Source organism: Pristiophorus japonicus, unplaced genomic scaffold (assembly GCF_044704955.1).
Source record: "Pristiophorus japonicus isolate sPriJap1 unplaced genomic scaffold, sPriJap1.hap1 HAP1_SCAFFOLD_991, whole genome shotgun sequence".
NCBI lineage: Eukaryota > Metazoa > Chordata > Chondrichthyes > Pristiophoridae > Pristiophorus > Pristiophorus japonicus.
In genome coordinates, this window is record NW_027254921.1 from 53,243 (window position 1) to 79,101 (window position 25,859).

General features: G+C 49.9%; 26 non-coding genes and 1 pseudogene across 26 annotated transcripts; all 27 read right to left on the reverse strand.

Annotated features, from left to right (window-relative positions):
• Nucleotides 1–212: 212 nt before the first annotated feature.
• LOC139259243 (U2 spliceosomal RNA) lies at nucleotides 213–403 on the reverse strand. The gene has a single exon (XR_011592427.1). It is a non-coding gene; the product is annotated as a U2 spliceosomal RNA (small nuclear RNA).
• A 591-nt stretch (nucleotides 404–994) lies between these two features.
• Nucleotides 995–1,185, reverse strand: LOC139259244 (U2 spliceosomal RNA). The gene has a single exon (XR_011592428.1). It is a non-coding gene; the product is annotated as a U2 spliceosomal RNA (small nuclear RNA).
• A 573-nt stretch (nucleotides 1,186–1,758) lies between these two features.
• Nucleotides 1,759–1,949, reverse strand: LOC139259245 (U2 spliceosomal RNA). Its single transcript, XR_011592429.1, has one exon. It is a non-coding gene; the product is annotated as a U2 spliceosomal RNA (small nuclear RNA).
• A 615-nt stretch (nucleotides 1,950–2,564) lies between these two features.
• LOC139259246 (U2 spliceosomal RNA) lies at nucleotides 2,565–2,755 on the reverse strand. The gene has a single exon (XR_011592430.1). It is a non-coding gene; the product is annotated as a U2 spliceosomal RNA (small nuclear RNA).
• A 576-nt stretch (nucleotides 2,756–3,331) lies between these two features.
• Nucleotides 3,332–3,522, reverse strand: LOC139259247 (U2 spliceosomal RNA). Its single transcript, XR_011592431.1, has one exon. It is a non-coding gene; the product is annotated as a U2 spliceosomal RNA (small nuclear RNA).
• Nucleotides 3,523–4,107: 585 nt separating this feature from the next.
• On the reverse strand, nucleotides 4,108–4,298 carry LOC139259248 (U2 spliceosomal RNA). The gene has a single exon (XR_011592432.1). It is a non-coding gene; the product is annotated as a U2 spliceosomal RNA (small nuclear RNA).
• Nucleotides 4,299–4,910: 612 nt separating this feature from the next.
• On the reverse strand, nucleotides 4,911–5,101 carry LOC139259249 (U2 spliceosomal RNA). The gene has a single exon (XR_011592433.1). It is a non-coding gene; the product is annotated as a U2 spliceosomal RNA (small nuclear RNA).
• A 594-nt stretch (nucleotides 5,102–5,695) lies between these two features.
• LOC139259250 (U2 spliceosomal RNA) lies at nucleotides 5,696–5,886 on the reverse strand. Its single transcript, XR_011592434.1, has one exon. It is a non-coding gene; the product is annotated as a U2 spliceosomal RNA (small nuclear RNA).
• Nucleotides 5,887–6,451: 565 nt separating this feature from the next.
• On the reverse strand, nucleotides 6,452–6,642 carry LOC139259251 (U2 spliceosomal RNA). Its single transcript, XR_011592435.1, has one exon. It is a non-coding gene; the product is annotated as a U2 spliceosomal RNA (small nuclear RNA).
• Nucleotides 6,643–7,263: 621 nt separating this feature from the next.
• On the reverse strand, nucleotides 7,264–7,454 carry LOC139259252 (U2 spliceosomal RNA). The gene has a single exon (XR_011592436.1). It is a non-coding gene; the product is annotated as a U2 spliceosomal RNA (small nuclear RNA).
• A 540-nt stretch (nucleotides 7,455–7,994) lies between these two features.
• On the reverse strand, nucleotides 7,995–8,185 carry LOC139259255 (U2 spliceosomal RNA). The gene has a single exon (XR_011592438.1). It is a non-coding gene; the product is annotated as a U2 spliceosomal RNA (small nuclear RNA).
• A 585-nt stretch (nucleotides 8,186–8,770) lies between these two features.
• LOC139259256 (U2 spliceosomal RNA) lies at nucleotides 8,771–8,961 on the reverse strand. The gene has a single exon (XR_011592439.1). It is a non-coding gene; the product is annotated as a U2 spliceosomal RNA (small nuclear RNA).
• A 567-nt stretch (nucleotides 8,962–9,528) lies between these two features.
• LOC139259257 (U2 spliceosomal RNA) lies at nucleotides 9,529–9,719 on the reverse strand. The gene has a single exon (XR_011592440.1). It is a non-coding gene; the product is annotated as a U2 spliceosomal RNA (small nuclear RNA).
• A 582-nt stretch (nucleotides 9,720–10,301) lies between these two features.
• Nucleotides 10,302–10,492, reverse strand: LOC139259258 (U2 spliceosomal RNA). Its single transcript, XR_011592441.1, has one exon. It is a non-coding gene; the product is annotated as a U2 spliceosomal RNA (small nuclear RNA).
• A 582-nt stretch (nucleotides 10,493–11,074) lies between these two features.
• On the reverse strand, nucleotides 11,075–11,265 carry LOC139259259 (U2 spliceosomal RNA). The gene has a single exon (XR_011592442.1). It is a non-coding gene; the product is annotated as a U2 spliceosomal RNA (small nuclear RNA).
• A 579-nt stretch (nucleotides 11,266–11,844) lies between these two features.
• On the reverse strand, nucleotides 11,845–12,035 carry LOC139259260 (U2 spliceosomal RNA). The gene has a single exon (XR_011592443.1). It is a non-coding gene; the product is annotated as a U2 spliceosomal RNA (small nuclear RNA).
• Nucleotides 12,036–12,617: 582 nt separating this feature from the next.
• On the reverse strand, nucleotides 12,618–12,808 carry LOC139259261 (U2 spliceosomal RNA). Its single transcript, XR_011592444.1, has one exon. It is a non-coding gene; the product is annotated as a U2 spliceosomal RNA (small nuclear RNA).
• A 570-nt stretch (nucleotides 12,809–13,378) lies between these two features.
• LOC139259262 (U2 spliceosomal RNA) lies at nucleotides 13,379–13,569 on the reverse strand. The gene has a single exon (XR_011592445.1). It is a non-coding gene; the product is annotated as a U2 spliceosomal RNA (small nuclear RNA).
• Nucleotides 13,570–14,163: 594 nt separating this feature from the next.
• LOC139259263 (U2 spliceosomal RNA) lies at nucleotides 14,164–14,354 on the reverse strand. Its single transcript, XR_011592446.1, has one exon. It is a non-coding gene; the product is annotated as a U2 spliceosomal RNA (small nuclear RNA).
• Nucleotides 14,355–14,990: 636 nt separating this feature from the next.
• LOC139259264 (U2 spliceosomal RNA) lies at nucleotides 14,991–15,181 on the reverse strand. Its single transcript, XR_011592447.1, has one exon. It is a non-coding gene; the product is annotated as a U2 spliceosomal RNA (small nuclear RNA).
• Nucleotides 15,182–15,757: 576 nt separating this feature from the next.
• LOC139259266 (U2 spliceosomal RNA) lies at nucleotides 15,758–15,948 on the reverse strand. Its single transcript, XR_011592449.1, has one exon. It is a non-coding gene; the product is annotated as a U2 spliceosomal RNA (small nuclear RNA).
• Nucleotides 15,949–16,533: 585 nt separating this feature from the next.
• Nucleotides 16,534–16,727, reverse strand: LOC139259334 (U2 spliceosomal RNA). Its single transcript, XR_011592515.1, has one exon. It is a non-coding gene; the product is annotated as a U2 spliceosomal RNA (small nuclear RNA).
• A 5,551-nt stretch (nucleotides 16,728–22,278) lies between these two features.
• LOC139259343 (U2 spliceosomal RNA) lies at nucleotides 22,279–22,418 on the reverse strand (annotated as a pseudogene).
• Nucleotides 22,419–22,979: 561 nt separating this feature from the next.
• LOC139259267 (U2 spliceosomal RNA) lies at nucleotides 22,980–23,170 on the reverse strand. The gene has a single exon (XR_011592450.1). It is a non-coding gene; the product is annotated as a U2 spliceosomal RNA (small nuclear RNA).
• Nucleotides 23,171–23,752: 582 nt separating this feature from the next.
• LOC139259268 (U2 spliceosomal RNA) lies at nucleotides 23,753–23,943 on the reverse strand. The gene has a single exon (XR_011592451.1). It is a non-coding gene; the product is annotated as a U2 spliceosomal RNA (small nuclear RNA).
• Nucleotides 23,944–24,543: 600 nt separating this feature from the next.
• Nucleotides 24,544–24,734, reverse strand: LOC139259269 (U2 spliceosomal RNA). The gene has a single exon (XR_011592452.1). It is a non-coding gene; the product is annotated as a U2 spliceosomal RNA (small nuclear RNA).
• Nucleotides 24,735–25,322: 588 nt separating this feature from the next.
• LOC139259270 (U2 spliceosomal RNA) lies at nucleotides 25,323–25,513 on the reverse strand. Its single transcript, XR_011592453.1, has one exon. It is a non-coding gene; the product is annotated as a U2 spliceosomal RNA (small nuclear RNA).
• Nucleotides 25,514–25,859: the final 346 nt, after the last annotated feature.

Sequence of the window (25,859 nt, forward strand, 5' to 3'; positions counted from 1 at the left end):
ACAACAACAACAACAACAACAACAACAACAACAACAACGACGACGTCGACGTCGACGTCGACGTCGAGGGCCCAGCCGCAGAGCGGGAAACCTAGCAAAGCCCCGCCCTGGAAAAATAGCACGTGCCAACGCCGGAATCGTCATCATACAACAACTACAAATACAACATCATCATCTATTTTTGTCTTTTAAGACTTCCCGCCCCAAAGAGGGGAAGCTGCACCGTTCCTGGAAACACTGCAATACCAGGTCGATGCGTGGAGTGGACGGAGCAAGCCCCTGTTCCATCTCCCTGTTCCAAAAATCAATTTAATATTTGGTCCCCAGATAGGGGACGTATCAGATATTAAACTGATAAGAACAGATACTACACTTGATCTTAGCCAAAAGGCCGAGAAGCGATAGCCTGTAAAACTGCGGCAAATGAACAATTCCTCTTCGGCGCCCGTCTCCCCCGTAGGTCTGGCCGTGGCTGACCGAGTGTAGTTGCAAAGGGCCAACGGAAGGCTTCGAGCGAGAAAGCAGTTGAAGCCAGGACTGCACCTTCGCAGAAATCCAACAGGCGGCATCGTCGACGTCGAGGGCCCAGCCGCAGAGCGGGAAACGTAGCAAAGCCCCACCCTGAAAAATAGCACGTGCCAATGCAGAAATCATCATCATCATCATCATCAAAAACAACAACAACAACAACAACAACAACAACAACAACAACAACAACAACAACAACAACAACAACAACAACAACAACAACAACAACAACAACAACAACAACAACAACAACAACAACAACAACAACAACAACAACAACAACAACAACAACAACGACGTCGACGTCGACGTCGACGTCGAGGGCCCAGCCGCAGAGCGGGAAACCTAGCAAAGCCCCGCCCTGGAAAAATAGCACGTGCCAACGCCGGAATCGTCATCATACAACAACTACAAATACAACATCATCATCTATTTTTGTCTTTTAAGACTTCCCGCCCCAAAGAGGGGAAGCTGCACCGTTCCTGGAAACACTGCAATACCAGGTCGATGCGTGGAGTGGACGGAGCAAGCCCCTGTTCCATCTCCCTGTTCCAAAAATCAATTTAATATTTGGTCCCCAGATAGGGGACGTATCAGATATTAAACTGATAAGAACAGATACTACACTTGATCTTAGCCAAAAGGCCGAGAAGCGATAGCCTGTAAAACTGCGGCAAATGAACAATTCCTCTTCGGCGCCCGTCTCCCCCGTAGGTCTGGCCGTGGCTGACCGAGTGTAGTTGCAAAGGGCCAACGGAAGGCTTCGAGCGAGAAAGCAGTTGAAGCCAGGACTGCACCTTCGCAGAAATCCAACAGGCGGCATCGTCGACGTCGAGGGCCCAGCCGCAGAGCGGGAAACGTAGCAAAGCCCCACCCTGAAAAATAGCACGTGCCAATGCAGAAATCATCATCATCATCATCATCAAAAACAACAACAACAACAACAACAACAACAACAACAACAACAACAACAACAACAACAACAACAACAACAACAACAACAACAACAACAACAACAACAACAACAACAACAACAACAACAACAACAACAACAACAACGACGTCGACGTCGACGTCGACGTCGAGGGCCCAGCCGCAGAGCGGGAAACCTAGCAAAGCCCCGCCCTGGAAAAATAGCACGTGCCAACGCCGGAATCGTCATCATACAACAACTACAAATACAACATCATCATCTATTTTTGTCTTTTAAGACTTCCCGCCCCAAAGAGGGGAAGCTGCACCGTTCCTGGAAACACTGCAATACCAGGTCGATGCGTGGAGTGGACGGAGCAAGCCCCTGTTCCATCTCCCTGTTCCAAAAATCAATTTAATATTTGGTCCCCAGATAGGGGACGTATCAGATATTAAACTGATAAGAACAGATACTACACTTGATCTTAGCCAAAAGGCCGAGAAGCGATAGCCTGTAAAACTGCGGCAAATGAACAATTCCTCTTCGGCGCCCGTCTCCCCCGTAGGTCTGGCCGTGGCTGACCGAGTGTAGTTGCAAAGGGCCAACGGAAGGCTTCGAGCGAGAAAGCAGTTGAAGCCAGGACTGCACCTTCGCAGAAATCCAACAGGCGGCATCGTCGACGTCGAGGGCCCAGCCGCAGAGCGGGAAACGTAGCAAAGCCCCACCCTGAAAAATAGCACGTGCCAATGCAGAAATCATCATCATCATCATCAAAAACAACAACAACAACAACAACAACAACAACAACAACAACAACAACAACAACAACAACAACAACAACAACAACAACAACAACAACAACAACAACAACAACAACAACAACAACAACAACAACAACAACAACAACAACAACAACAACAACAACAACAACAACAACAACAACAACAACAACGACGTCGACGTCGACGTCGACGTCGAGGGCCCAGCCGCAGAGCGGGAAACCTAGCAAAGCCCCGCCCTGGAAAAATAGCACGTGCCAACGCCGGAATCGTCATCATACAACAACTACAAATACAACATCATCATCTATTTTTGTCTTTTAAGACTTCCCGCCCCAAAGAGGGGAAGCTGCACCGTTCCTGGAAACACTGCAATACCAGGTCGATGCGTGGAGTGGACGGAGCAAGCCCCTGTTCCATCTCCCTGTTCCAAAAATCAATTTAATATTTGGTCCCCAGATAGGGGACGTATCAGATATTAAACTGATAAGAACAGATACTACACTTGATCTTAGCCAAAAGGCCGAGAAGCGATAGCCTGTAAAACTGCGGCAAATGAACAATTCCTCTTCGGCGCCCGTCTCCCCCGTAGGTCTGGCCGTGGCTGACCGAGTGTAGTTGCAAAGGGCCAACGGAAGGCTTCGAGCGAGAAAGCAGTTGAAGCCAGGACTGCACCTTCGCAGAAATCCAACAGGCGGCATCGTCGACGTCGAGGGCCCAGCCGCAGAGCGGGAAACGTAGCAAAGCCCCACCCTGAAAAATAGCACGTGCCAATGCAGAAATCATCATCATCATCATCATCATCAAAAACAACAACAACAACAACAACAACAACAACAACAACAACAACAACAACAACAACAACAACAACAACAACAACAACAACAACAACAACAACAACAACAACAACAACAACAACAACAACAACAACAACAACAACGACGTCGACGTCGACGTCGACGTCGAGGGCCCAGCCGCAGAGCGGGAAACCTAGCAAAGCCCCGCCCTGGAAAAATAGCACGTGCCAACGCCGGAATCGTCATCATACAACAACTACAAATACAACATCATCATCTATTTTTGTCTTTTAAGACTTCCCGCCCCAAAGAGGGGAAGCTGCACCGTTCCTGGAAACACTGCAATACCAGGTCGATGCGTGGAGTGGACGGAGCAAGCCCCTGTTCCATCTCCCTGTTCCAAAAATCAATTTAATATTTGGTCCCCAGATAGGGGACGTATCAGATATTAAACTGATAAGAACAGATACTACACTTGATCTTAGCCAAAAGGCCGAGAAGCGATAGCCTGTAAAACTGCGGCAAATGAACAATTCCTCTTCGGCGCCCGTCTCCCCCGTAGGTCTGGCCGTGGCTGACCGAGTGTAGTTGCAAAGGGCCAACGGAAGGCTTCGAGCGAGAAAGCAGTTGAAGCCAGGACTGCACCTTCGCAGAAATCCAACAGGCGGCATCGTCGACGTCGAGGGCCCAGCCGCAGAGCGGGAAACGTAGCAAAGCCCCACCCTGAAAAATAGCACGTGCCAATGCAGAAATCATCATCATCATCATCATCATCAAAAACAACAACAACAACAACAACAACAACAACAACAACAACAACAACAACAACAACAACAACAACAACAACAACAACAACAACAACAACAACAACAACAACAACAACAACAACAACAACAACAACAACAACAACAACAACAACGACGTCGACGTCGACGTCGACGTCGAGGGCCCAGCCGCAGAGCGGGAAACCTAGCAAAGCCCCGCCCTGGAAAAATAGCACGTGCCAACGCCGGAATCGTCATCATACAACAACTACAAATACAACATCATCATCTATTTTTGTCTTTTAAGACTTCCCGCCCCAAAGAGGGGAAGCTGCACCGTTCCTGGAAACACTGCAATACCAGGTCGATGCGTGGAGTGGACGGAGCAAGCCCCTGTTCCATCTCCCTGTTCCAAAAATCAATTTAATATTTGGTCCCCAGATAGGGGACGTATCAGATATTAAACTGATAAGAACAGATACTACACTTGATCTTAGCCAAAAGGCCGAGAAGCGATAGCCTGTAAAACTGCGGCAAATGAACAATTCCTCTTCGGCGCCCGTCTCCCCCGTAGGTCTGGCCGTGGCTGACCGAGTGTAGTTGCAAAGGGCCAACGGAAGGCTTCGAGCGAGAAAGCAGTTGAAGCCAGGACTGCACCTTCGCAGAAATCCAACAGGCGGCATCGTCGACGTCGAGGGCCCAGCCGCAGAGCGGGAAACGTAGCAAAGCCCCACCCTGAAAAATAGCACGTGCCAATGCAGAAATCATCATCATCATCATCAAAAACAACAACAACAACAACAACAACAACAACAACAACAACAACAACAACAACAACAACAACAACAACAACAACAACAACAACAACAACAACAACAACAACAACAACAACAACAACAACAACAACAACAACAACAACAACAACAACAACAACAACAACAACAACAACAACAACAACGACGTCGACGTCGACGTCGACGTCGAGGGCCCAGCCGCAGAGCGGGAAACCTAGCAAAGCCCCGCCCTGGAAAAATAGCACGTGCCAACGCCGGAATCGTCATCATACAACAACTACAAATACAACATCATCATCTATTTTTGTCTTTTAAGACTTCCCGCCCCAAAGAGGGGAAGCTGCACCGTTCCTGGAAACACTGCAATACCAGGTCGATGCGTGGAGTGGACGGAGCAAGCCCCTGTTCCATCTCCCTGTTCCAAAAATCAATTTAATATTTGGTCCCCAGATAGGGGACGTATCAGATATTAAACTGATAAGAACAGATACTACACTTGATCTTAGCCAAAAGGCCGAGAAGCGATAGCCTGTAAAACTGCGGCAAATGAACAATTCCTCTTCGGCGCCCGTCTCCCCCGTAGGTCTGGCCGTGGCTGACCGAGTGTAGTTGCAAAGGGCCAACGGAAGGCTTCGAGCGAGAAAGCAGTTGAAGCCAGGACTGCACCTTCGCAGAAATCCAACAGGCGGCATCGTCGACGTCGAGGGCCCAGCCGCAGAGCGGGAAACGTAGCAAAGCCCCACCCTGAAAAATAGCACGTGCCAATGCAGAAATCATCATCATCATCATCATCATCAAAAACAACAACAACAACAACAACAACAACAACAACAACAACAACAACAACAACAACAACAACAACAACAACAACAACAACAACAACAACAACAACAACAACAACAACAACAACAACAACAACAACAACAACAACAACAACAACAACAACAACGACGTCGACGTCGACGTCGACGTCGAGGGCCCAGCCGCAGAGCGGGAAACCTAGCAAAGCCCCGCCCTGGAAAAATAGCACGTGCCAACGCCGGAATCGTCATCATACAACAACTACAAATACAACATCATCATCTATTTTTGTCTTTTAAGACTTCCCGCCCCAAAGAGGGGAAGCTGCACCGTTCCTGGAAACACTGCAATACCAGGTCGATGCGTGGAGTGGACGGAGCAAGCCCCTGTTCCATCTCCCTGTTCCAAAAATCAATTTAATATTTGGTCCCCAGATAGGGGACGTATCAGATATTAAACTGATAAGAACAGATACTACACTTGATCTTAGCCAAAAGGCCGAGAAGCGATAGCCTGTAAAACTGCAACAATTCCTCTTCGGCGCCCGTCTCCCCCGTAGGTCTGGCCGTGGCTGACCGAGTGTAGTTGCAAAGGGCCAACGGAAGGCTTCGAGCGAGAAAGCAGTTGAAGCCAGGACTGCACCTTCGCAGAAATCCAACAGGCGGCATCGTCGACGTCGAGGGCCCAGCCGCAGAGCGGGAAACGTAGCAAAGCCCCACCCTGAAAAATAGCACGTGCCAATGCAGAAATCATCATCATCATCATCAAAAACAACAACAACAACAACAACAACAACAACAACAACAACAACAACAACAACAACAACAACAACAACAACAACAACAACAACAACAACAACAACAACAACAACAACAACAACAACAACAACAACAACAACAACAACGACGTCGACGTCGACGTCGACGTCGAGGGCCCAGCCGCAGAGCGGGAAACCTAGCAAAGCCCCGCCCTGGAAAAATAGCACGTGCCAACGCCGGAATCGTCATCATACAACAACTACAAATACAACATCATCATCTATTTTTGTCTTTTAAGACTTCCCGCCCCAAAGAGGGGAAGCTGCACCGTTCCTGGAAACACTGCAATACCAGGTCGATGCGTGGAGTGGACGGAGCAAGCCCCTGTTCCATCTCCCTGTTCCAAAAATCAATTTAATATTTGGTCCCCAGATAGGGGACGTATCAGATATTAAACTGATAAGAACAGATACTACACTTGATCTTAGCCAAAAGGCCGAGAAGCGATAGCCTGTAAAACTGCGGCAAATGAACAATTCCTCTTCGGCGCCCGTCTCCCCCGTAGGTCTGGCCGTGGCTGACCGAGTGTAGTTGCAAAGGGCCAACGGAAGGCTTCGAGCGAGAAAGCAGTTGAAGCCAGGACTGCACCTTCGCAGAAATCCAACAGGCGGCATCGTCGACGTCGAGGGCCCAGCCGCAGAGCGGGAAACGTAGCAAAGCCCCACCCTGAAAAATAGCACGTGCCAATGCAGAAATCATCATCATCATCATCAAAAACAACAACAACAACAACAACAACAACAACAACAACAACAACAACAACAACAACAACAACAACAACAACAACAACAACAACAACAACAACAACAACAACAACAACAACAACAACAACAACAACAACAACAACAACAACAACAACAACAACAACAACAACAACAACAACAACAACAACAACAACAACAACGACGTCGACGTCGACGTCGAGGGCCCAGCCGCAGAGCGGGAAACCTAGCAAAGCCCCGCCCTGGAAAAATAGCACGTGCCAACGCCGGAATCGTCATCATACAACAACTACAAATACAACATCATCATCTATTTTTGTCTTTTAAGACTTCCCGCCCCAAAGAGGGGAAGCTGCACCGTTCCTGGAAACACTGCAATACCAGGTCGATGCGTGGAGTGGACGGAGCAAGCCCCTGTTCCATCTCCCTGTTCCAAAAATCAATTTAATATTTGGTCCCCAGATAGGGGACGTATCAGATATTAAACTGATAAGAACAGATACTACACTTGATCTTAGCCAAAAGGCCGAGAAGCGATAGCCTGTAAAACTGCGGCAAATGAACAATTCCTCTTCGGCGCCCGTCTCCCCCGTAGGTCTGGCCGTGGCTGACCGAGTGTAGTTGCAAAGGGCCAACGGAAGGCTTCGAGCGAGAAAGCAGTTGAAGCCAGGACTGCACCTTCGCAGAAATCCAACAGGCGGCATCGTCGACGTCGAGGGCCCAGCCGCAGAGCGGGAAACGTAGCAAAGCCCCACCCTGAAAAATAGCACGTGCCAATGCAGAAATCATCATCATCATCATCATCAAAAACAACAACAACAACAACAACAACAACAACAACAACAACAACAACAACAACAACAACAACAACAACAACAACAACAACAACAACAACAACAACAACAACGACGTCGACGTCGACGTCGACGTCGAGGGCCCAGCCGCAGAGCGGGAAACCTAGCAAAGCCCCGCCCTGGAAAAATAGCACGTGCCAACGCCGGAATCGTCATCATACAACAACTACAAATACAACATCATCATCTATTTTTGTCTTTTAAGACTTCCCGCCCCAAAGAGGGGAAGCTGCACCGTTCCTGGAAACACTGCAATACCAGGTCGATGCGTGGAGTGGACGGAGCAAGCCCCTGTTCCATCTCCCTGTTCCAAAAATCAATTTAATATTTGGTCCCCAGATAGGGGACGTATCAGATATTAAACTGATAAGAACAGATACTACACTTGATCTTAGCCAAAAGGCCGAGAAGCGATAGCCTGTAAAACTGCGGCAAATGAACAATTCCTCTTCGGCGCCCGTCTCCCCCGTAGGTCTGGCCGTGGCTGACCGAGTGTAGTTGCAAAGGGCCAACGGAAGGCTTCGAGCGAGAAAGCAGTTGAAGCCAGGACTGCACCTTCGCAGAAATCCAACAGGCGGCATCGTCGACGTCGAGGGCCCAGCCGCAGAGCGGGAAACGTAGCAAAGCCCCACCCTGAAAAATAGCACGTGCCAATGCAGAAATCATCATCATCATCATCATCATCAACAACAACAACAACAACAACAACAACAACAACAACAACAACAACAACAACAACAACAACAACAACAACAACAACAACAACAACAACAACAACAACAACAACAACAACAACAACAACAACAACAACAACAACAACAACAACAACGACGTCGACGTCGACGTCGACGTCGAGGGCCCAGCCGCAGAGCGGGAAACCTAGCAAAGCCCCGCCCTGGAAAAATAGCACGTGCCAACGCCGGAATCGTCATCATACAACAACTACAAATACAACATCATCATCTATTTTTGTCTTTTAAGACTTCCCGCCCCAAAGAGGGGAAGCTGCACCGTTCCTGGAAACACTGCAATACCAGGTCGATGCGTGGAGTGGACGGAGCAAGCCCCTGTTCCATCTCCCTGTTCCAAAAATCAATTTAATATTTGGTCCCCAGATAGGGGACGTATCAGATATTAAACTGATAAGAACAGATACTACACTTGATCTTAGCCAAAAGGCCGAGAAGCGATAGCCTGTAAAACTGCGGCAAATGAACAATTCCTCTTCGGCGCCCGTCTCCCCCGTAGGTCTGGCCGTGGCTGACCGAGTGTAGTTGCAAAGGGCCAACGGAAGGCTTCGAGCGAGAAAGCAGTTGAAGCCAGGACTGCACCTTCGCAGAAATCCAACAGGCGGCATCGTCGACGTCGAGGGCCCAGCCGCAGAGCGGGAAACGTAGCAAAGCCCCACCCTGAAAAATAGCACGTGCCAATGCAGAAATCATCATCATCATCATCATCATCAAAAACAACAACAACAACAACAACAACAACAACAACAACAACAACAACAACAACAACAACAACAACAACAACAACAACAACAACAACAACAACAACAACAACAACAACAACAACAACAACAACAACAACGTCGACGTCGACGTCGACGTCGAGGGCCCAGCCGCAGAGCGGGAAACCTAGCAAAGCCCCGCCCTGGAAAAATAGCACGTGCCAACGCCGGAATCGTCATCATACAACAACTACAAATACAACATCATCATCTATTTTTGTCTTTTAAGACTTCCCGCCCCAAAGAGGGGAAGCTGCACCGTTCCTGGAAACACTGCAATACCAGGTCGATGCGTGGAGTGGACGGAGCAAGCCCCTGTTCCATCTCCCTGTTCCAAAAATCAATTTAATATTTGGTCCCCAGATAGGGGACGTATCAGATATTAAACTGATAAGAACAGATACTACACTTGATCTTAGCCAAAAGGCCGAGAAGCGATAGCCTGTAAAACTGCGGCAAATGAACAATTCCTCTTCGGCGCCCGTCTCCCCCGTAGGTCTGGCCGTGGCTGACCGAGTGTAGTTGCAAAGGGCCAACGGAAGGCTTCGAGCGAGAAAGCAGTTGAAGCCAGGACTGCACCTTCGCAGAAATCCAACAGGCGGCATCGTCGACGTCGAGGGCCCAGCCGCAGAGCGGGAAACGTAGCAAAGCCCCACCCTGAAAAATAGCACGTGCCAATGCAGAAATCATCATCATCATCATCATCATCAAAAACAACAACAACAACAACAACAACAACAACAACAACAACAACAACAACAACAACAACAACAACAACAACAACAACAACAACAACAACAACAACAACAACAACAACAACAACAACAACAACAACAACAACAACAACAACGACGTCGACGTCGACGTCGACGTCGAGGGCCCAGCCGCAGAGCGGGAAACCTAGCAAAGCCCCGCCCTGGAAAAATAGCACGTGCCAACGCCGGAATCGTCATCATACAACAACTACAAATACAACATCATCATCTATTTTTGTCTTTTAAGACTTCCCGCCCCAAAGAGGGGAAGCTGCACCGTTCCTGGAAACACTGCAATACCAGGTCGATGCGTGGAGTGGACGGAGCAAGCCCCTGTTCCATCTCCCTGTTCCAAAAATCAATTTAATATTTGGTCCCCAGATAGGGGACGTATCAGATATTAAACTGATAAGAACAGATACTACACTTGATCTTAGCCAAAAGGCCGAGAAGCGATAGCCTGTAAAACTGCGGCAAATGAACAATTCCTCTTCGGCGCCCGTCTCCCCCGTAGGTCTGGCCGTGGCTGACCGAGTGTAGTTGCAAAGGGCCAACGGAAGGCTTCGAGCGAGAAAGCAGTTGAAGCCAGGACTGCACCTTCGCAGAAATCCAACAGGCGGCATCGTCGACGTCGAGGGCCCAGCCGCAGAGCGGGAAACGTAGCAAAGCCCCACCCTGAAAAATAGCACGTGCCAATGCAGAAATCATCATCATCATCATCATCATCAAAAACAACAACAACAACAACAACAACAACAACAACAACAACAACAACAACAACAACAACAACAACAACAACAACAACAACAACAACAACAACAACAACAACAACAACAACAACAACAACAACAACAACAACAACAACAACGACGTCGACGTCGACGTCGACGTCGAGGGCCCAGCCGCAGAGCGGGAAACCTAGCAAAGCCCCGCCCTGGAAAAATAGCACGTGCCAACGCCGGAATCGTCATCATACAACAACTACAAATACAACATCATCATCTATTTTTGTCTTTTAAGACTTCCCGCCCCAAAGAGGGGAAGCTGCACCGTTCCTGGAAACACTGCAATACCAGGTCGATGCGTGGAGTGGACGGAGCAAGCCCCTGTTCCATCTCCCTGTTCCAAAAATCAATTTAATATTTGGTCCCCAGATAGGGGACGTATCAGATATTAAACTGATAAGAACAGATACTACACTTGATCTTAGCCAAAAGGCCGAGAAGCGATAGCCTGTAAAACTGCGGCAAATGAACAATTCCTCTTCGGCGCCCGTCTCCCCCGTAGGTCTGGCCGTGGCTGACCGAGTGTAGTTGTTGCAAAGGGCCAACGGAAGGCTTCGAGCGAGAAAGCAGTTGAAGCCAGGACTGCACCTTCGCAGAAATCCAACAGGCGGCATCGTCGACGTCGAGGGCCCAGCCGCAGAGCGGGAAACGTAGCAAAGCCCCACCCTGAAAAATAGCACGTGCCAATGCAGAAATCATCATCATCATCATCATCATCAAAAACAACAACAACAACAACAACAACAACAACAACAACAACAACAACAACAACAACAACAACAACAACAACAACAACAACAACAACAACAACAACAACAACAACAACAACAACAACAACAACAACAACAACAACGACGTCGACGTCGACGTCGACGTCGAGGGCCCAGCCGCAGAGCGGGAAACCTAGCAAAGCCCCGCCCTGGAAAAATAGCACGTGCCAACGCCGGAATCGTCATCATACAACAACTACAAATACAACATCATCATCTATTTTTGTCTTTTAAGACTTCCCGCCCCAAAGAGGGGAAGCTGCACCGTTCCTGGAAACACTGCAATACCAGGTCGATGCGTGGAGTGGACGGAGCAAGCCCCTGTTCCATCTCCCTGTTCCAAAAATCAATTTAATATTTGGTCCCCAGATAGGGGACGTATCAGATATTAAACTGATAAGAACAGATACTACACTTGATCTTAGCCAAAAGGCCGAGAAGCGATAGCCTGTAAAACTGCGGCAAATGAACAATTCCTCTTCGGCGCCCGTCTCCCCCGTAGGTCTGGCCGTGGCTGACCGAGTGTAGTTGCAAAGGGCCAACGGAAGGCTTCGAGCGAGAAAGCAGTTGAAGCCAGGACTGCACCTTCGCAGAAATCCAACAGGCGGCATCGTCGACGTCGAGGGCCCAGCCGCAGAGCGGGAAACGTAGCAAAGCCCCACCCTGAAAAATAGCACGTGCCAATGCAGAAATCATCATCATCATCATCATCATCAAAAACAACAACAACAACAACAACAACAACAACAACAACAACAACAACAACAACAACAACAACAACAACAACAACAACAACAACAACAACAACAACAACAACAACAACAACAACAACAACAACAACAACAACAACAACAACGACGTCGACGTCGACGTCGACGTCGAGGGCCCAGCCGCAGAGCGGGAAACCTAGCAAAGCCCCGCCCTGGAAAAATAGCACGTGCCAACGCCGGAATCGTCATCATACAACAACTACAAATACAACATCATCATCTATTTTTGTCTTTTAAGACTTCCCGCCCCAAAGAGGGGAAGCTGCACCGTTCCTGGAAACACTGCAATACCAGGTCGATGCGTGGAGTGGACGGAGCAAGCCCCTGTTCCATCTCCCTGTTCCAAAAATCAATTTAATATTTGGTCCCCAGATAGGGGACGTATCAGATATTAAACTGATAAGAACAGATACTACACTTGATCTTAGCCAAAAGGCCGAGAAGCGATAGCCTGTAAAACTGCGGCAAATGAACAATTCCTCTTCGGCGCCCGTCTCCCCCGTAGGTCTGGCCGTGGCTGACCGAGTGTAGTTGCAAAGGGCCAACGGAAGGCTTCGAGCGAGAAAGCAGTTGAAGCCAGGACTGCACCTTCGCAGAAATCCAACAGGCGGCATCGTCGACGTCGAGGGCCCAGCCGCAGAGCGGGAAACGTAGCAAAGCCCCACCCTGAAAAATAGCACGTGCCAATGCAGAAATCATCATCATCATCATCATCATCAAAAACAACAACAACAACAACAACAACAACAACAACAACAACAACAACAACAACAACAACAACAACAACAACAACAACAACAACAACAACAACAACAACAACAACAACAACAACAACAACAACAACAACGACGTCGACGTCGACGTCGACGTCGAGGGCCCAGCCGCAGAGCGGGAAACCTAGCAAAGCCCCGCCCTGGAAAAATAGCACGTGCCAACGCCGGAATCGTCATCATACAACAACTACAAATACAACATCATCATCTATTTTTGTCTTTTAAGACTTCCCGCCCCAAAGAGGGGAAGCTGCACCGTTCCTGGAAACACTGCAATACCAGGTCGATGCGTGGAGTGGACGGAGCAAGCCCCTGTTCCATCTCCCTGTTCCAAAAATCAATTTAATATTTGGTCCCCAGATAGGGGACGTATCAGATATTAAACTGATAAGAACAGATACTACACTTGATCTTAGCCAAAAGGCCGAGAAGCGATAGCCTGTAAAACTGCGGCAAATGAACAATTCCTCTTCGGCGCCCGTCTCCCCCGTAGGTCTGGCCGTGGCTGACCGAGTGTAGTTGCAAAGGGCCAACGGAAGGCTTCGAGCGAGAAAGCAGTTGAAGCCAGGACTGCACCTTCGCAGAAATCCAACAGGCGGCATCGTCGACGTCGAGGGCCCAGCCGCAGAGCGGGAAACGTAGCAAAGCCCCACCCTGAAAAATAGCACGTGCCAATGCAGAAATCATCATCATCATCATCATCATCAAAAACAACAACAACAACAACAACAACAACAACAACAACAACAACAACAACAACAACAACAACAACAACAACAACAACAACAACAACAACAACAACAACAACAACAACAACAACAACAACAACAACAACAACAACAACAACAACAACAACAACGACGTCGACGTCGACGTCGACGTCGAGGGCCCAGCCGCAGAGCGGGAAACCTAGCAAAGCCCCGCCCTGGAAAAATAGCACGTGCCAACGCCGGAATCGTCATCATACAACAACTACAAATACAACATCATCATCTATTTTTGTCTTTTAAGACTTCCCGCCCCAAAGAGGGGAAGCTGCACCGTTCCTGGAAACACTGCAATACCAGGTCGATGCGTGGAGTGGACGGAGCAAGCCCCTGTTCCATCTCCCTGTTCCAAAAATCAATTTAATATTTGGTCCCCAGATAGGGGACGTATCAGATATTAAACTGATAAGAACAGATACTACACTTGATCTTAGCCAAAAGGCCGAGAAGCGATAGCCTGTAAAACTGCGGCAAATGAACAATTCCTCTTCGGCGCCCGTCTCCCCCGTAGGTCTGGCCGTGGCTGACCGAGTGTAGTTGCAAAGGGCCAACGGAAGGCTTCGAGCGAGAAAGCAGTTGAAGCCAGGACTGCACCTTCGCAGAAATCCAACAGGCGGCATCGTCGACGTCGAGGGCCCAGCCGCAGAGCGGGAAACGTAGCAAAGCCCCACCCTGAAAAATAGCACGTGCCAATGCAGAAATCATCATCATCATCATCATCATCAAAAACAACAACAACAACAACAACAACAACAACAACAACAACAACAACAACAACAACAACAACAACAACAACAACAACAACAACAACAACAACAACAACAACAACAACAACAACAACAACAACAACAACAACAACAACAACAACAACAACAACAACAACAACAACAACAACAACAACAACAACAACAACAACAACGACGTCGACGTCGACGTCGACGTCGAGGGCCCAGCCGCAGAGCGGGAAACCTAGCAAAGCCCCGCCCTGGAAAAATAGCACGTGCCAACGCCGGAATCGTCATCATACAACAACTACAAATACAACATCATCATCTATTTTTGTCTTTTAAGACTTCCCGCCCCAAAGAGGGGAAGCTGCACCGTTCCTGGAAACACTGCAATACCAGGTCGATGCGTGGAGTGGACGGAGCAAGCCCCTGTTCCATCTCCCTGTTCCAAAAATCAATTTAATATTTGGTCCCCAGATAGGGGACGTATCAGATATTAAACTGATAAGAACAGATACTACACTTGATCTTAGCCAAAAGGCCGAGAAGCGATAGCCTGTAAAACTGCGGCAAATGAACAATTCCTCTTCGGCGCCCGTCTCCCCCGTAGGTCTGGCCGTGGCTGACCGAGTGTAGTTGCAAAGGGCCAACGGAAGGCTTCGAGCGAGAAAGCAGTTGAAGCCAGGACTGCACCTTCGCAGAAATCCAACAGGCGGCATCGTCGACGTCGAGGGCCCAGCCGCAGAGCGGGAAACGTAGCAAAGCCCCACCCTGAAAAATAGCACGTGCCAATGCAGAAATCATCATCATCATCATCATCATCAAAAACAACAACAACAACAACAACAACAACAACAACAACAACAACAACAACAACAACAACAACAACAACAACAACAACAACAACAACAACAACAACAACAACAACAACAACAACAACAACAACAACAACAACAACGACGTCGACGTCGACGTCGACGTCGAGGGCCCAGCCGCAGAGCGGGAAACCTAGCAAAGCCCCGCCCTGGAAAAATAGCACGTGCCAACGCCGGAATCGTCATCATACAACAACTACAAATACAACATCATCATCTATTTTTGTCTTTTAAGACTTCCCGCCCCAAAGAGGGGAAGCTGCACCGTTCCTGGAAACACTGCAATACCAGGTCGATGCGTGGAGTGGACGGAGCAAGCCCCTGTTCCATCTCCCTGTTCCAAAAATCAATTTAATATTTGGTCCCCAGATAGGGGACGTATCAGATATTAAACTGATAAGAACAGATACTACACTTGATCTTAGCCAAAAGGCCGAGAAGCGATAGCCTGTAAAACTGCGGCAAATGAACAATTCCTCTTCGGCGCCCGTCTCCCCCGTAGGTCTGGCCGTGGCTGACCGAGTGTAGTTGCAAAGGGCCAACGGAAGGCTTCGAGCGAGAAAGCAGTTGAAGCCAGGACTGCACCTTCGCAGAAATCCAACAGGCGGCATCGTCGACGTCGAGGGCCCAGCCGCAGAGCGGGAAACGTAGCAAAGCCCCACCCTGAAAAATAGCACGTGCCAATGCAGAAATCATCATCATCATCATCATCAAAAACAACAACAACAACAACAACAACAACAACAACAACAACAACAACAACAACAACAACAACAACAACAACAACAACAACAACAACAACAACAACAACAACAACAACAACAACAACAACAACAACAACAACAACAACAACAACAACGACGTCGACGTCGACGTCGACGTCGAGGGCCCAGCCGCAGAGCGGGAAACCTAGCAAAGCCCCGCCCTGGAAAAATAGCACGTGCCAACGCCGGAATCGTCATCATACAACAACTACAAATACAACATCATCATCTATTTTTGTCTTTTAAGACTTCCCGCCCCAAAGAGGGGAAGCTGCACCGTTCCTGGAAACACTGCAATACCAGGTCGATGCGTGGAGTGGACGGAGCAAGCCCCTGTTCCATCTCCCTGTTCCAAAAATCAATTTAATATTTGGTCCCCAGATAGGGGACGTATCAGATATTAAACTGATAAGAACAGATTTTTTTTTATTTCAAAATATACTTTATTCATAAAAAGAATCTGTACAGTACATTCGATGGCATTTCATTACATTTCGCTGCGGTCAGCAATCCCATACATTACATCTGGGTGCCGACGGCAGTTTCGTTCGTTACATTTCTCGTTTTTCTGTTCAACTGCAATTCAGTACAATAAACAGGGTACATTGTGGTACATTTACACAAATTACATTTCATGTGTTACATTACAGAGCCCGGAATGGGTGATGGTACATTTACATTTTTTTTTCTTTTCAAACTTGCATTTCATAACACACCTTACATTGTACATGGCACTACATTGATGTTTACAGGTTTGGTGCTCTATGTACACAAAGTGTAAATTTCAAATACAAATACAGCCCGAGGGAGTTTGCTGCTGATTTCTGCCCCCGGGTTTTCCGTGGCGGAAGGGTTTTAGACTGTGGCCCTACCCCACCGTGCCTTTGCGGCGACTGCACCAATTTTCAGTGCGTCCCTCAGCACGTATTCCTGGATCTTGGATTGCGCCAGTCTGCAACATGCGGACGTGGTCATCTCCTTGTTCTGGAAGACCAGCAAGTTTCGGCAAGACCAAAGGGCGTCTTTGACCGAGTTGATGGCCCTCCAGCAGCAGGTGATGTCTGTCTCGGTGTGTGTCCCTGGGAACAGCCCGTAGAGCACAGAGTCCTGTGTTACGGAGCTGCTTGGGATGAACCTCGACAGCAACCACTGCATCTCTTTCCAGACCTGCGTCGCAAAGGCGCAATCCTGAAGGAGATGGGTGACAGTCTCGTCCGCCCCGCAGCCGGCCCGGGGGCACCGGGCCGTGCTGCTGAGGCGTCGGCTGTGCATGAACACTCTGACGGGTAGGGCCCCCCTCACCGCCAACCAAGCTACGTCTTGGTGCTTGTGTGTGAGCTTTGGCGATGAGACGTTCTGCCAAACAAGTTCGACAGTCCGCTCAGGGAACCACCCGACAGGGTCCACCGTCTCCTTCTTTCGTAGGGTGTCCAGGACCTTACGTGCTGACCACTGTTTGATGGCCTTGTGGTCAAAGGGGTTTCTTTTGAAGAACTTTTCCACGAAGGACAGGTGGACAGGCATGGTCCAACTGGTGGGGGCGTTTCGCGGCAGCGTGGCCAGACCCATCCTTCTCAACAATGGGGACAGGTAGAACCTCAGCACGTAGTGACACTTGGTGTTTGCGTACTGGGGGGCTGTGCATAGCTTGATGCAGCCGCACACAAAGGTGGCCATCAGGATGAGGGCCACGTTCGGAACGTCCTTTCCTCCACTGTCCAGAGATTTGTACATCGTGTCTCTGCGGACACGGTCCATTTTGGATCTCCAGACAAAGTGGAAGACGGCTCGGGTGATTGCCGCGGCGCTGCATCGTGAGATGGGCCAGACCTGCGCCACGTACAACAACACCGAGAGCACCTCGCTCCTGATGACCAGGTTCTTGCCTGTGATGGAAAGGGAGCGTTGCTCCCAAAATGACAGTTTCTGTCTGACCTTGGCAATGCGCTCGTCCCAGTTTTTGGCGCACGCCCCGTCCGCTCCGAACCATATTCCCAGCACCTTCAGGAAATCTGGCTTGACGGTGAAGGGAATGGAGGCTCGGTCGGTCCAGTGACCAAAGAGCATGGCCTCGCTTTTGGTGCGGTTGACCTTTGCTCCCGAGGCCAGTTCAAACTGGTCGCAGATTGCGAGCAATCTGCGGACCGACTGCGTGTCCGAGCAAAAGACGGCGACGTCGTCCATGTACAGCGAGGTTTTGACCTGGGCGCCTCCGCTGCCTGGGATCGTCACCCCTCTGATGCCCGCGTCCTTCCTGATGGACTCGGCAAAGGGCTCGATACAACACACAAACAAGACAGACGACAGAGGACAGCCTTGCCTGACTCCAGATCTGATTGGAAAGCTTTGAGTTTCCCACCCGTTGATTAGAACTGCACTACTGATGTCTGTGTAGAGCAGTTTGACCCAATTTCGGATGCCCTCCCCGAACCCCATTTTGGAGAGCACGTCCATCAGGTACGTGTGCGATATCCTGTCAAAGGCTTTCTCCTGGTCTAAGCTGATTAGACAGGTGTTCACCCTCCTGTCCCGCACGTAGGCGATCGTATCCCTGAGTAGCGCGAGGCTATCAGAGATCTTCCTGCCGGGGACAGCGCAGGTCTGGTCCGGGTGAATCACCAGCTCAAGAGCAGACTTGACCCTGTTGGCGATGACCTTTGACAGGATCTTGTAGTCCACATTGAGCAGCGAAATGGGCCGCCAGTTTTTGATTTCCTCCCTCTCCCCCTTCTGCTTGTAGATGAGGGTGATGATGCCTTTCCTCATCGATTCTGACATGCTGCCGGCCAGAAGCATACCTCCGTACACTTCCAGCAGGTCCGGGCCTATCCAGTCCCACAGAGCCGAGTACAACTCGACCGGTAAGCCATCGCTTCCGGGAGTTTTATTCGTCTCGAAGGACCGGACGGCCTTTGTCAGCTCGTCCAGAGTTAGCGGGTGGTCCAGACTCTCTCGCTTGCCGTCGTCTAAGACATCCGAAATAGACGACAGGAAAGACTGGGAGGCCGCGCGGTCTGTGGGTTTGACTTCGTACAGCCTGGCATAGAAAGATTCGCTGATCCTCTGCATGTCAGGCTGCGAAGACGTCACAGAACCGTCTTCTTCCTTTAGGCTAGTGATCACAGAGCTCCCCCTGTGTACCTTTTGGAAGAAGAAACGCGAACACGTCTCATCCTGCTCGACGGAGCGGACTCTGGATCGGAAGATGATCTTGGAGGACTCCGAGGCAAAGAGCGAGCCTTGCTGGCCCTTCACCTCTTCGAGTTCCTCCGCGACATCGACCCCCATCGACTGCAGCAGGAGCAGGTTTTGCATATTTGTCTGGAGTCGGGATAATTCCCTCTGTCTCCCTCTCGCCTCCTGAACACCTTTGAGGATGAAGAACCTCTTGATGTTCGTCTTGATTGTTTCCCACCAGTGCATCGGGGAATCGCAGAGGGGTTTTACGGTTCTCCAACCTTTGTAATCCCTCTTGAGTTCCTCAATGTTTTCCCGAGTCAACAGTTTCACGTTCAGCTTCCATATCCCTCTGCCAACTTTCTGGTTGTCCTGCATGTGGCAGTCAGCCAGTAGGAGGCAGTGGTCAGAGAAGAACACCGGCGTGACGTCGGTGGATCTGACCTTGAGCGTGTGGGACACAAACAGGAAGTCAATTCTGGAACGGACGGACCCGTCTGGTCTCGACCAGGTGTATCTGCGCGGTGCTCCGTCTGCAGGGTTGCTGAAGACGTCGCACAGCTTGGCATCTTTTACCGCATCCATCAGGAGTTTGGACGTGGCGTCCAGTTTGCTGTCGGCTCTGCTGGATCGTCCAGCCGCATCGATGATGCAGTTGAAGTCACCACCCAGAATGACCGGTCTGGACGTTGCCAGTAACAGTGGGAGCTGCTGGAAGAGGGCCAGCCTCTCGTTCTTCACCGCTGGAGCATAAACATTAATTAACCTGAGAGGGGAGTTTTTGTACATTACATCTGCTACGAGGAGGCGGCCGCCCACCAACTCCTTAACTTCGGTGATGGTGAAGTGGCCTCCCCGCAGCAGAATGCCTAAGCCGGAAGCTCGGCTGTCGTTGCCCCCTGACCAAATGGATGGTCCATGGGTCCACCATCGTGACCACTGCCGGTAACTGCTGAAGTGCGGCAGGCCGCACTCCTGCAAGAACAGCAGGTCCGCTTTGACCTTGGCGAGGTACCCCAAGGTGGAAACACATCGCGTAGTCGATTTCACGCTACGCACGTTAATACTAGCAATTTTTAAATCCATTTTTACGCTATGTTTTACATTTACATACATTGCAGTTCAGATACATCTTCAATTTCAGGTGAACCGTTTTCAGTTCCCCTATATTCCACAATGGCGATTTCCAGCATGTCTAAGTTATTACTGTTTACATCAAATTCCACATTTACTGCACCTGGGGTGGCGTGGTCATCATCGTCCTCTGCTGTGGGGATGTTTTGACCAGGGGACTGCTGCAGTTCTGCGATTAAGTCCTCAATGTTCTCTGCAGTGTCCTCGCCTGGTGTTGGTGGTTCCCCCTTTTCGTCAGTCGCGGCGGTGTCGAGCTGTTGTGCGTCGACCGCTGCGTCGCTCCCGGTGTTCCGGAGGTGGGGTGTGCTGGGCACTTCGCTGCTCCCGTTGTCCCGGGGCTGGTCTGCGTTGGTTGCTCCTTCGCTCCCGGTTTCCCGGAGCTCGTGTGCGCTGGGACCTTTGTTGCTCTCTGGTTCCTGGGGCAGGGCTGTGTTGGTCGCTTTCCTGCTCCTGTTTTTCCGTGGGATGGCGCATTGCCTCTTCTTCAGGCGGTGGCACTTTTCCTCATCAGACAAGCTGCCGTCGCTGGTTTCTGCCGAGCTTGGTTGTCGCCTCTTGGCCTTGCGCCTTTTCCCGACTATCTGCCATTCCGCTTCCTCGTCTGATGTCATCTCGTCTCTGGGTTCGGTGCTCTGGGGGCGAGGTTCGCTGCTGGCTGTTGGTGGCTCGCAGCTCGTGGTAGCAGTCTTCTCTTCCTCGCCGTCTTGTCCCGAGTTCATGGTCGGGGGGAGGGTGTGGCTCTCCTCTGGAGCGTTGTGTTCGTCAGCTTCCTCCTCCTCTGGTGCAAAGTTCTTTGCTGCCTGCGCATAGCTGCGATTGCGTTTGGGGCAGTTTTTGTAAAGGTGCCCCGCCAGACCACAGAGGTTGCAGCACTTGGTCTCCTTGCAGTCTTTTGCCTGGTGGCCCTCGTTCTTGCAGTTTCGGCAGATGACCGTCTTGCAGCTTGCCGCCACATGGCCTGCCTTCCCGCAGGTGCGGCACACGTTGGGTTGGCCAGCGTACACCATGTAGCCCCGGCTTCCTCCGATGGAAAAGCAGGAGGGTGGGTGCAGGATGGTTCCGCTGGCGTCCACCCTCAAGGTGGCCTGGATCTGGCGCTTGCTGGTCCATATTCCGTACCCGTCTCTCACGTCTTTCACGTCACTGCTGCTTCCTGCCACATCGACAAACCTGTTGAGGAAAGTCAGCACATCGATGACGGGGATGTGGGGGTCGAACATTTGCACTGTGATAGTGCGTCTTCGCTGCGACGGGAGGGTGAACAGCGGCTCCCAAGTTATCACTGAGCGCACCGGTTCACTCGCCTCCTTCAAACCCTTCAGGAACTTCAGGCAGAGGGTGACGGTTCTGAAGGTCACATCGAAGTAACCTCTCTTCGGGTGGTCCTGCAAGGCAAAGATGTCGGCGAGTTTCATGCCACATGTTCCCAGCAGGAGTTTCTTCACGAAAAGGTCCCGGTTGATCATTGTCTGTCCTTCCACTTTCTTTACCGTCACTCGGATGGTGTTTTGGACTCCCTGGTTCGCCGCTCGGTTGGCCGCCATCCGGGTTGCAGGTTCCTCCTTTCGCTGTGAGTTTTGGCCGAAGCCTTCATTCTCTCGTTGCCCCAGTCCGGGGCACGGGCGGACCTCCGTGTCCGCCCCCTGACAGGCCCAAGGGCCCGTCGAATCGTTAGTCGACATGCAGATTTTGTCTCCTCTCTCCAATTGGCGCCTGGCTCAAGCCAAAGGCCAGAGCCAGCAAAACTGGAAAAACGAGTTTCTGCAGTCAGTCGATTTGCATATGAATGCCCAATCAACAGATACTACACTTGATCTTAGCCAAAAGGCCGAGAAGCGATAGCCTGTAAAACTGCGGCAAATGAACAATTCCTCTTCGGCGCCCGTCTCCCCCGTAGGTCTGGCCGTGGCTGACCGAGTGTAGTTGCAAAGGGCCAACGGAAGGCTTCGAGCGAGAAAGCAGTTGAAGCCAGGACTGCACCTTCGCAGAAATCCAACAGGCGGCATCGTCGACGTCGAGGGCCCAGCCGCAGAGCGGGAAACGTAGCAAAGCCCCACCCTGAAAAATAGCACGTGCCAATGCAGAAATCATCATCATCATCATCATCATCAAAAACAACAACAACAACAACAACAACAACAACAACAACAACAACAACAACAACAACAACAACAACAACAACAACAACAACAACAACAACAACAACAACAACAACAACAACAACAACAACAACAACGACGTCGACGTCGACGTCGAGGGCCCAGCCGCAGAGCGGGAAACCTAGCAAAGCCCCGCCCTGGAAAAATAGCACGTGCCAACGCCGGAATCGTCATCATACAACAACTACAAATACAACATCATCATCTATTTTTGTCTTTTAAGACTTCCCGCCCCAAAGAGGGGAAGCTGCACCGTTCCTGGAAACACTGCAATACCAGGTCGATGCGTGGAGTGGACGGAGCAAGCCCCTGTTCCATCTCCCTGTTCCAAAAATCAATTTAATATTTGGTCCCCAGATAGGGGACGTATCAGATATTAAACTGATAAGAACAGATACTACACTTGATCTTAGCCAAAAGGCCGAGAAGCGATAGCCTGTAAAACTGCGGCAAATGAACAATTCCTCTTCGGCGCCCGTCTCCCCCGTAGGTCTGGCCGTGGCTGACCGAGTGTAGTTGCAAAGGGCCAACGGAAGGCTTCGAGCGAGAAAGCAGTTGAAGCCAGGACTGCACCTTCGCAGAAATCCAACAGGCGGCATCGTCGACGTCGAGGGCCCAGCCGCAGAGCGGGAAACGTAGCAAAGCCCCACCCTGAAAAATAGCACGTGCCAATGCAGAAATCATCATCATCATCATCATCAAAAACAACAACAACAACAACAACAACAACAACAACAACAACAACAACAACAACAACAACAACAACAACAACAACAACAACAACAACAACAACAACAACAACAACAACAACAACAACAACAACAACAACAACAACAACAACAACGACGTCGACGTCGACGTCGACGTCGAGGGCCCAGCCGCAGAGCGGGAAACCTAGCAAAGCCCCGCCCTGGAAAAATAGCACGTGCCAACGCCGGAATCGTCATCATACAACAACTACAAATACAACATCATCATCTATTTTTGTCTTTTAAGACTTCCCGCCCCAAAGAGGGGAAGCTGCACCGTTCCTGGAAACACTGCAATACCAGGTCGATGCGTGGAGTGGACGGAGCAAGCCCCTGTTCCATCTCCCTGTTCCAAAAATCAATTTAATATTTGGTCCCCAGATAGGGGACGTATCAGATATTAAACTGATAAGAACAGATACTACACTTGATCTTAGCCAAAAGGCCGAGAAGCGATAGCCTGTAAAACTGCGGCAAATGAACAATTCCTCTTCGGCGCCCGTCTCCCCCGTAGGTCTGGCCGTGGCTGACCGAGTGTAGTTGCAAAGGGCCAACGGAAGGCTTCGAGCGAGAAAGCAGTTGAAGCCAGGACTGCACCTTCGCAGAAATCCAACAGGCGGCATCGTCGACGTCGAGGGCCCAGCCGCAGAGCGGGAAACGTAGCAAAGCCCCACCCTGAAAAATAGCACGTGCCAATGCAGAAATCATCATCATCATCATCATCAAAAACAACAACAACAACAACAACAACAACAACAACAACAACAACAACAACAACAACAACAACAACAACAACAACAACAACAACAACAACAACAACAACAACAACAACAACAACAACAACAACAACAACAACAACAACAACAACAACAACAACAACAACAACGACGTCGACGTCGACGTCGACGTCGAGGGCCCAGCCGCAGAGCGGGAAACCTAGCAAAGCCCCGCCCTGGAAAAATAGCACGTGCCAACGCCGGAATCGTCATCATACAACAACTACAAATACAACATCATCATCTATTTTTGTCTTTTAAGACTTCCCGCCCCAAAGAGGGGAAGCTGCACCGTTCCTGGAAACACTGCAATACCAGGTCGATGCGTGGAGTGGACGGAGCAAGCCCCTGTTCCATCTCCCTGTTCCAAAAATCAATTTAATATTTGGTCCCCAGATAGGGGACGTATCAGATATTAAACTGATAAGAACAGATACTACACTTGATCTTAGCCAAAAGGCCGAGAAGCGATAGCCTGTAAAACTGCGGCAAATGAACAATTCCTCTTCGGCGCCCGTCTCCCCCGTAGGTCTGGCCGTGGCTGACCGAGTGTAGTTGCAAAGGGCCAACGGAAGGCTTCGAGCGAGAAAGCAGTTGAAGCCAGGACTGCACCTTCGCAGAAATCCAACAGGCGGCATCGTCGACGTCGAGGGCCCAGCCGCAGAGCGGGAAACGTAGCAAAGCCCCACCCTGAAAAATAGCACGTGCCAATGCAGAAATCATCATCATCATCATCATCATCAAAAACAACAACAACAACAACAACAACAACAACAACAACAACAACAACAACAACAACAACAACAACAACAACAACAACAACAACAACAACAACAACAACAACAACAACAACAACAACAACAACAACAACAACAACAACAACAACAACGACGTCGACGTCGACGTCGACGTCGAGGGCCCAGCCGCAGAGCGGGAAACCTAGCAAAGCCCCGCCCTGGAAAAATAGCACGTGCCAACGCCGGAATCGTCATCATACAACAACTACAAATACAACATCATCATCTATTTTTGTCTTTTAAGACTTCCCGCCCCAAAGAGGGGAAGCTGCACCGTTCCTGGAAACACTGCAATACCAGGTCGATGCGTGGAGTGGACGGAGCAAGCCCCTGTTCCATCTCCCTGTTCCAAAAATCAATTTAATATTTGGTCCCCAGATAGGGGACGTATCAGATATTAAACTGATAAGAACAGATACTACACTTGATCTTAGCCAAAAGGCCGAGAAGCGATAGCCTGTAAAACTGCGGCAAATGAACAATTCCTCTTCGGCGCCCGTCTCCCCCGTAGGTCTGGCCGTGGCTGACCGAGTGTAGTTGCAAAGGGCCAACGGAAGGCTTCGAGCGAGAAAGCAGTTGAAGCCAGGACTGCACCTTCGCAGAAATCCAACAGGCGGCATCGTCGACGTCGAGGGCCCAGCCGCAGAGCGGGAAACGTAGCAAAGCCCCACCCTGAAAAATAGCACGTGCCAATGCAGAAATCATCATCATCATCATCATCATCAAAAACAACAACAACAACAACAACAACAACAACAACAACAACAACAACAACAACAACAACAACAACAACAACAACA